General features: G+C 43.5%; 1 protein-coding gene across 1 annotated transcript in view; it reads right to left on the bottom strand.

Moving 5' to 3' along the window:
- LOC137642886 (uncharacterized) overlaps positions 1-10,000 on the bottom strand; it is a 132,663-nt gene that overhangs the window by 22,634 nt on the left and 100,029 nt on the right. The window lies entirely within an intron of this gene.

Genomic DNA, 10,000 nt, shown 5'->3' with positions numbered 1-10,000 from the left:
TCCAAGTCCAGATGGAGACGATGGCCAGGGACACAAGGACCCCAGGCTTCTACATGGTCTTGGCTAAGACCCATCTTGCCACCCTGACGAAGGATTTCTATAGCTTCATCAGGGCCCGGAGAGCATGTAGAGAGTTCGTGTTTGCGGATGCCACCGTAAAACACGAACCCCAAAAACTGATTTCCTCCAACATCTGGGGGAAAGATCTCTCCCCTAACGACCTCGTGAAAGAGATCGTTGACAGAGCCGCTATGGAGAACTGGAACCTTCTCCATAAGTGGGGCATGTCAAAGAAGAGGAAATCTTCTCAGGATGAGGGCCCCCAACCTAAGAAGAAGGCCAACAAGCCCAGACCCCAGCAGCGTCAGGCTAAGCGCCAGTTTCCGGCACCCGCCGGTCCCCAGTTGGTGGCTCAGCCCCAACAAACCTTTCAGTTGGTACCCCAGCCGGTGGTGGCTCAGTCACCAGTCTTCACGCCAGCCTACGAAAGGCAGTCGACTACCTTTCGTCCCAAAGGTAGAGGCGCCGGCAGAGACTCCTCTCGACGTCCCTCCAGAGGAAGAGGAGGGCGGGGAGCAGGCGGCCGAGGTGGTAAACCATCGGGAAACCAGAAGCAATGAGATGCTTCCGGTGGGAGGAAGACTCCGGCTCTTCCAGGATCGTTGGACCTTCAATCCTTAGGCTCACAGTATCATCAAGAATGGACCCGGGTGGAGCTAGGTGACACCACCCCCAGTCTTCCACCAATTTTTCCAACACTCCACCCCCGTCCTGGAAGAATACGTCCAAGAACTCTTGAACAAGAAGATGATCAAGAGGGTAAAGTCCACCAGGTTCCAAGGAAGACTATTCTATGTTCCCAAGAAGGACTCCAACAAACTCAGTGTCATTCTGGACTTGTCCCCTCTCAACAAGTTCATAGTGAACAACAAGTTCAAAATGCTGACTCTTCAGCACATAAGAGCCCTGCTGCCTCAAAAGGCTTACACAGTCTCGATAGACATGGCGGACGCCTACTGGCACATTCCAATGAATCGCCAGACCTCCTCCTACCTAGGATTCAGGCTTCAAAGAAGACAGTACGCCTACAGAGCCATGCCCTTCGGGCTAAACATAGCCCCAAGGATATTCACGAAGCTCGCAGAGACGATCGTCCAACAGCTACGCTTACAAGGCGTCCAGGTGATGGCTTACCTGGACGATTGGCTGGTGTGGGCAGCATCCATAGAAGAATGCCTGCAAGCTTCCACAAAGGTGATCCAATTCTTGGAACATTTGGGCTTCAAGATCAACACCAAGAAGTCTCAACTTTCTCCAACTCAGAAGTTCCAATGGCTAGGAATCCATTGGGACCTTAAGTCACACTGTCTTTCCATTTCTCTGAAGAAAAGAAAGGAAATAGCGGGATCTGTCAAGAGACTCCTAAAATCCAAACAGATTTCAAGACGACAACAGGAACGGGTGCTCGGCTCCCTTCAGTTCGCTTCAGTGACAGACCCAGTGCTAAGAGCACAGCTAAAGGATGCATCGGGAGTCTGGAGAAGATACGTATCAATCGCTCGAAGAGATCTCAAGAGACCTCTGCTGACCAGGCTTTGATCACTCCTAAAGCCATGGTCGGAGGCAAAGAACCTGAAAAGATCGGTACCTCTTCAACTACCACCTCCATCGGTCGTTATCCACATGGATGCATCATTAGAAGGATGGGGGGGTCACTCCCACCAACGAAAAGTTCAAGGAACATGGTCTCCTCTATTCAAGACGTTTTACATCAACATCTTGGAGGCCATGACGGTCGTTTCTCACTTTGAAGAGGCTGTCTCCTCGTCCCTCAGTCCACATCCGTCTGACTCTGGACAGCGACGTCGTGGTCAGATGTCTCAACCGTCAGGGCTCAAGATCGCCCCAACTCAACCAAGTGTTGCTACCCATTTTCCGCTTGGCGGACAAGAAAAGATGGCACCTCTCAGCAGTTCACATACAAGGATTCTGCAACGTGACGGCAGATGCTCTATCCAGGACATCTCCGATAGAGTCAGAATGGTCCCTAGACGCAGACTCATTCTCCTTCATCTCCCATCAAGTCCCGGAACTGCAGATCAACCTCTTCACAACGAGCGACAACAAACCACTTCCTCGCTATGTGGCCCCATATGAGGACCTCAGAGCAGAAGCGGTGGACGCCATGTCCCAAGATTGGAACACATGGACCAAGATTTACCTGTTCCCTCCACCCAATCTTCTGCTGAAAGTCCTCACCAAGCTGAGATCCTTCCGAGGAACAGCGGCCCTAGCGGCACCCAAGTGGCCCCGGAGCAACTGGTTCCCATTAATCCTGGAATTAAAACCCAAAATAATTCCCCTGCCAGACCCAGTTCTATCCCAGCAAGTTCAGAAGTCGACTCTTCGCTTCATCAAGAAAAACCCGAGACCTTCATCTCATGATCTTCTCTCCCTAGCCGTCAAGAAGAGGTTTGGGATCTCGAAGAAATACTTAGACTTCTTATTACTCTATGCCTTCCAGATAGACCTGTCCAATGACATCTTTAACAAGCTGCCAAAGGCATGTGCTAGGCTAAGACCTGCACCCCCACCGAGAGCCATTTCTTAGTCTCTAGACAAGGTGCTCCACTTTGCCTCAAGTATGGACAGTGCAACTTGCTCTCTGAAAGATTTGACCCAAAAAGTGATTTTCCTATTTGTTCTCGCCTCGGGAGCCCGAGTCAGTGAAATACTGTAGTGGCATTATCAAGAGAAGAGGGCCACATCCAGTTTGCTGAAACAGGCAAGCTTACCCTCTTTCCTGACCTGTAAGTTTACTTGTGAACGAAGGTTCTGGAGTGGGAGGTGAGACCTTCTGGACTCACCAGTGGTAGCTTATACACCCTCCCCGGAACCCCCCCAAGCGGCGGCGCGAGCCCTAAACCACGCCCCCTTGGGCGGAGTTACCAGGGACGAGCGGGTTGACTCGGCAATGGAAGTCACATTTTTGAAGTTGTAATAGAACAAAAAATAACACAGAAGTGGTTGAGCTTACCTTGGTTGTGCAAGTTATGAAGGAATTACTGTGAAGGGGCAAATTGTTGGACATAAAGGTCTTTTTACTAGTAAATTCAATCTTCTTGTGCTCTCTTGGTTGATATGAATATTGAAAGATTCCAGTTAGTTTGTTTTCTGTGGAATAAGTGTGATTGTATGTGTGTGTTCTTGTATATATAACCTACTCTGCTGAATTATGAAGTTGTTAGAATATTCCCTCCTAAGTACATGGTCTCCTCGGCTCACGGGGAAAGGGTTGGAGGGGGACCCAGACCTTGAGTCCGGAAGGTCTCACCTCCCACTCCAGAACCTTCGTTCACAAGTAAACTTACAGTTCTGGAGAGAGAGGTCTCAACCTTCTAGACTCACCAGTGGTAGCTAGGCAGATGCTTCAGGGGGCTTGAAGATGAAGTCCAGCGACCACAGCATCGAAAGCTCCCTGTAAGCCGAGGAGAGCATAGTAAGAGCTGAAGACAGAGTCGCTTCTCCAATTCATTCTGGACATGATTTCTTGTATAGATACTCCATTGTATAGCAGTCTTGATGAAGCTTGACCCCTTATAGAGTGGAAATTAGTTGACTGTTTAGTTGCATTTGGGTCGGCTCTGAAAATGCACTCCCTAAAAAGTTGTCTCATTTTTTGTAAGGACATTATCTTGAAGTGTTCATCTAGCCATATGTGGTCTTTCCTGTCTATGTTTCTTTCCATACAGACTTTGTTTGTGTATTCCAAATAGAAGTTCAATTGTCTGACTGGACATATTTTTGGTCTGTTAGGAAGCTTCCTAAAGCTGATCTCTATTGGCGTGTAGTTGTTCTTTTGGTTTTTGGCCATGAAGGAAGGGTGGTTCCGTAAGACAATGTGTTCTGGGGTGAAGGTGCTCCTGGAAATGCAGAGATTGTTAAATTGATTTGCTCTTAAAGGGCAAGCTGAGGCTACTAAGAACAAGGTTTTCTGTGTCAGTAGTAAGGTAGAGTTATCTCTCGTGGTGTTGAGAAACGAGATTACTTTGTCTAGATCCCAGCCAGTGAACTGGTGAGAATTGCTAGGCTTCCTTCTATTAACTCCCGATATCATTGCTCTGACATATTTGTCTTCTGCAAGACAGTAACCTGGGAAATAACCTGACAAGATAGGACCTAAAGCTGCTCGGTAGCTCTTCAGGGTATTGTAAGACAGTCCCCTGTCTATAAGGTGATTAAAAAATAAAATAATTGCTAAAAGGGGGAATTTGTTGTCTCTTCCATACTCCTTGTGAATGAAACTTTTAAAAATGTTATATAGGTTTTCATACTTGTGCAAGGAGCTGTCCCTCAAGCTGATAGCAATTTTGGAGCAAACCTCAGGAGGAAAGACATTAGGGAGCTGATCCTTTAAATTTTGAAGGCGATCAAAGTTGATTGGAGCTTTGCTGAGGGTGAGATACAATCCTTGAGAACTATCTGGTAGTCTTCGATCTTCACAGTATATCGTTTGTGCTGCTTCGCGACTGACCTCACTAATGGAATCCATGGTTCCGTCCCCTGCAATATGGTGCAGAAAAGCATGTTATTATTGCATTCTTTATAGATTTTAAAAGCTACTTTGTGTAGTAAGAATCCAGGTGGAAAGGCATATAGAGGTGTTGATTCCTTCCTGCTAATCGTAAGTGCATTATTGCTGATGGCTTTTTGGTTTGGAAGAGATGAACAAAACTTTTTGCACTTAGTATTGAAGCCATTTGAGAACAGATCTATTTCCGGGGTGAAATTTTAGTCAGAGCAGATTAAGGAGAATAGACTGTCACTGAGGGAAGTTTCTGTGTGAATGGAACCCAGGTCCCTGGAAAGTGAGTCTGCGATGGTGTTACTTACTCCCCTGATCCATCTGGAATTTATCTGTATGTTGTGATCCTTCATGGTACAAAGTATTTTCCTGACCAGTTCATGAGCTAACTTGTTTCTGATACTACCCTGTTTCCTTAGCCAACAATTAGTAACCTTTGAATCAACATGTATTAAGACTACTTTGTTGTATAACCTTGTGGTGAAGTGTTCCAAAGAATAGAAGCAAGCTAATAACTCTCTTACATTGATGTGAAGGGAGGATTCTTCATTTGTCCAAGTTCCATTTATTGAGAGCATATTACTCGCTATTACTAATGCACCTCCCCAACCCTGGTTGGAAGCGTCCGTGAAAAGTTCTGCATCTATTTGTGGTTTTGGAATGTTAACCCCTCTGTACATTTGTCTCTGTTCCCATGGCTTTAGGTATTTTTTGAAGGTGTGGGGAATGATTTTGTACCCTGAATTAAAATAACTGTGGTATCTGTGGAGATATTTAAGATGGAATCTTCCCAAGCTTGTATAGGATGCACTGAAATTTAAAGCTCCGATTAACATTTGATAGGAATGAAGGTCAGATTTAACAGAGTTGGAGAAAGCTTTGGCCAATTCGACACACTTCTATATGTTTTTCCCACTGGGATTCATAGTTTTCTTAATCATATTGTAATGCACTCCTAAAAATTCAATTCTTTGGGTCGGTTCAATTGTAGATTTTTTAAGCGAGATATTCCATCCTAAGTCTGACAAGATCTTAATGACTAACTGAATGTGATTTTTACATTTAAAAATAATCTTTTGCTAATATAAAAATGTCATCGAGATAATTGAATATTAAGATGTTATATGAAGTTCTAATATACTTGATCACCGTGTACATTATCTTTGAAAAAATATAAGGTGCTGTCTTTAGTCCAAAGGGTACCACAGTCCATTTGAACTTCCTTTTACCTAATGTGAAGGTTAAAAATTTCTGGCTACTTGCATGTAATGGAATGTGCCAATAAGCATCTTTTAAATCTAGTTTGCAGGCCCAAGAGTTTAGATGTAGATAGGGAAATATAGTATTGGCCTTGAGCATGGTAAAAGAAGGTTTTTTAATCATTGTGTTGAGCACCTTCATGTCAAAGATTAGTCGTACTCTTCCATCTGGTTTTAATTTATAAAATAAGTGGTTGGATTAGTAAAAGGAAGTTCTGGGGATCTGCTCTATGACACCTAGTTTTAGCAGTCTGTCACATTCGCTTTCCAATATTTTATGCTTGTTAATTGAATAAAATCTATCTTTACCTGTTCTTTTTAAAGACCTCTGGGCTTTTAGTTTATAATTAAATGGAATTCTCACCCCTTCATTGATAATTTTACAAGCAAAAGAGGCATTAGGAAGCTTTCTCCAACTATCAATATTCTTTAGTAATGACTTACCTATCCTATTCTCTGGGGGGCTCTGGGAGGAGTTATTCATTGGGTTTGAGGCCAAAGGCAAGGTCTCTTTACTTCTATCCTGATTTATAGCATTTGGCCCAATGTCATGATGGTCTGGTGCAGAGCAAAGCTCGTTATTATCTGGTGCTGAGCAAAGCTCATTAACAACTGGTGCTGAGCAAAGCTCGTTATTAACTGGTGCTGAGCAAAGCTCATTAACTGGTGCTGAGCAAAGCTCATTATTAACTGGTGCAGAGTAAACATCGTTATCAATTGGTGCATAAAATACTGGTGCTGAAAAAATCTCTCTTTGAACTGGTGCTGAAAAAATCTCTCTTTGAACTGGTGCGGAGCATGGCTCAATTTCTAGGGTCTTTCTTTTCTCTGGCTCCTGAACTATTAGCTTGTCCATTTTGTGACCTCCCCCCCCTGTACCCACCTCGCCTATTACCTCTTCTAAGCGGCTGAGACTTGAATCTAAAGTTAGGGTTACCTTTGAGGAAACTGAACCTTCTTCCCTGAAATCTGCCCCCAAAGTTGAATTTCCTACCCCTGAAGTTTGCTGCCCCTCCTCTGAGGAGGGGACCCTTGTGAAAGCAGGCAGCAATGGCTGAGTTTTGGTCTTCAGTTAAATTCCAAACTTCTTTGATGTCTGCTTTGATAAATTCCAAACTTCTTTGATGTCTGCTTTGATTATAAGATCTCTTATCTCTTCCTTGAGGTATCTAGGAAGTGCTCTGCTTCTGAAATTTCTTATCAAATTTTGTATGAGGTCTATGCTCCTTAGGGGACCAATAATAATCTTGGACAAAAAATCAATGTCATTTACTTTGGAGGGGTATACAATGTGTGCCAGTACTGCATGCCCTTGAAAGGCAGAAATACTCATTTTGATATTTTCTATGTCATAAAAAATTTTTCTCTTGTAGCTGTCATCAAATACCTTACCTTCAGGCCAGAAATTCAACTTTGGAGTATTAATTAATTTAAAAAAGTCTGAGCACTCCTTATTTTGACTACTAACAAAGAATTTATCACGGTTATCACTATGGCCTTCACTGAAAGTTAATGCTACTAGTGAATTATTCAATTGAATTTTCCCTTCTCTATGAAAAGATGGTTCAGCTTTGAAATTGGTGGAAATATATGAAGGAATGGGTTTATGGAAGGTAAGAAGGTTGAAATCCTCGTAATCACTTTCATCTCCATTATTATAAAAGGAAAAGAGGTCTAAATTTGCACTTTCAGGTACAGTGATACCTCGGTACTCGACCATAATCCGTTCGAGATCCGTGTTCGACCTCCGATTTGTTCGAGTACCGAATTTTTTTTCCCCATAAGAAATAATGGTATATATTCTATTCCGTTCCCAAGCACTCGAACAGGCCCAAAATATTAATAAAACGTGTACCTAAACAACAATAATTATCTAAATGTGTATGAAATTGGTCAGAAAATCCTATAAAACAATTTTAAACCATTTACTGTACTAAAATAAAACAATTTTAAACCATTTTCTGTACTGTAGTGAACATACCTTTGAGCAGCGGTTCGATGGCATACAGGGATGGATGTGGAGAGGATGGAAGGGGGAGGTTACTGCTTGGAAGGAGAGTCCCCTTCCATGATGTGGCGGGGTAGTTCTCCTTCAGGAGTTGTTTCTCTCTCCAATGAAAGGGTGGGCAGATCTATTTCAGGGGTTTCTTCTCTTCTTTGTCTCTTCTTTGGAGGAGAAACAGGCTTTGATGTAGCAGCTTTCTTTTCTTTTGTGAAAAACTGGTCTATTGTTAATTGTTTCTTCCTCCTCTGCAGTATTCTTCGAAAATGATACATGACACTATCATTAAACATATGCACTGCCCGGTTTGCTACTGCAATTTCTGGGTGGTATTTTTCAGCAAAAGCCTGCACATCTGCCCACTTGGAACAAATTTCATTGATGAGAGAACTTGGAACATCCTCCCTTACCTCATCCTCTTCTGAAGATTCCTGCTCCACAATCAGATCCTGCTGCTGTTGTTGTTGCAGGTGCAACAATTCCTCCACAGTCAACTCGGTAGAATGGCTTTCTACAAGCTCATCAATATCATCCTTGTCGACCTCAAGCCCCAAACTCCTGCCCATGACAACAATTTCCTCAACGACATCAGTGTCATCAGAAATTACAGGGGTAGCAGTGCTTGGACCCGCCTCTGGTTGGAAACCTTCAAACTCCCTCTCTGTGACACATGATGGCCACAGCTTACGCCAGGCAGAGTTCAATGTCCTATAGGTCACACCTCGCCAAGCTTGGTCAATCATGTTAACAGAGTTGAGGATGCTGAAGTGTTCCTTCCAGAATTCCTTTAGGGTCAACTTCGTGTCACTGGTCACTTCAAAACACTTTCTGAAAAGGGCCTTGGTATAGAGTTTTTTGAAGTTTGAAATGACCTGTTGGTCCATGGGCTGGAGTATGGGAGTAGTATTGGGGGGCAAGAATTTGATTTTGATAAAGCTGTATTCTTCTTTCAAGTCATCCTCGAGACCTGGAGGATGTGCAGGAGCATTGTCCATAACCAGAAGACATTTCATTGGCAAGCTCTTTTCAATGAGGTAAGCCTTAACCTGGGGGGCAAACACTTCGTTTATCCACTCAGTAAAGAATTGTCTTGTGACCCAAGATTTAGTGTTCGAGCGCCACATAACTGGTAGTGCACTTTTACAAATATTATTTCGTTTGAACACCCGGGGGTTGTCCGAGTGGTACACTAACAAGGGTTTGATCTTGCAATCGCCACTTGCATTTGCACACAGCAACAATGTTAGCCTATCTTTCATTGGCTTGTGACCTGGCATCTTCGTCTCGTCCTTGGTAATGTACGTATTGGCTGGCATTTTCTTCCAAAATAACCCAGTCTCATCACAATTAAAGACTTGTTGTGCGATCAAATTTTGTTCATTTATGTACCGATCGAATTCCCCCACGTATTTATCGGCTGCAATTTGATCCGAACTAGCTGCCTCCCCATGCCTAGTAACACGATGAATACCTGTTCTATTACGAAACTTCAAACCAACCCCTGCTCGCTTTAAATGTAAATGAATCACTTTCACTGGTACTCGGACTTTTCTTCACTAATTCTTCATAGATATGCAACGCTTTTTCACAAATGAACGCTTCACTAACACTTTCCCCGGCCAACTGTTTTTCTTTAATAAATATTAAAAGCAACTTTTCCATCTCCTCAATCACTTGTGGCCTTTGCTTAGTTACCGCCGTAACTCCCGTTGCAACATTCGCCTTCTTAATCATTTCTTTATGCTTTAAAAACGTAGAAATGGTCGACTTCGCCATTCCGTATTCTACCGCTAAATCGGACACTCGTACACCATTCTCATATTTCGCTATAATTTCCTTCTTCAACTCGATCGTTGTTCGCACTGTTTTCCTCTTCTCCTTCCCCTTAACACTCATTACTTTCTTGGGACTCATTATGAAAGCTAAAAAAGCAATTAAAAGCACTGAAAATCACTAAATCACAACGAATGCTGATCGCGCGTTGTCTGAGTGACGCTCTCGAGAGAACTGATGCTTCCCGAACAAGCGAGAGTGGCCGAGATGGCGCGATCATCACAAAGCCCATGCGGTCGTCACGTGTTCGGCTGGTCGAGTACCGAATTTTTGGTCGAGCACCGCAGCAAAAATTTCTCGAAAATTTTGGTCGAACTCCGA

This window comes from Palaemon carinicauda, chromosome 1 (genome assembly GCF_036898095.1).
Source record: "Palaemon carinicauda isolate YSFRI2023 chromosome 1, ASM3689809v2, whole genome shotgun sequence".
Taxonomy (NCBI): domain Eukaryota; kingdom Metazoa; phylum Arthropoda; class Malacostraca; order Decapoda; family Palaemonidae; genus Palaemon; species Palaemon carinicauda.
The sequence above is the reverse complement of the archived record's forward strand: the minus strand, read 5'-3'. Positions and strand labels throughout refer to the sequence as shown.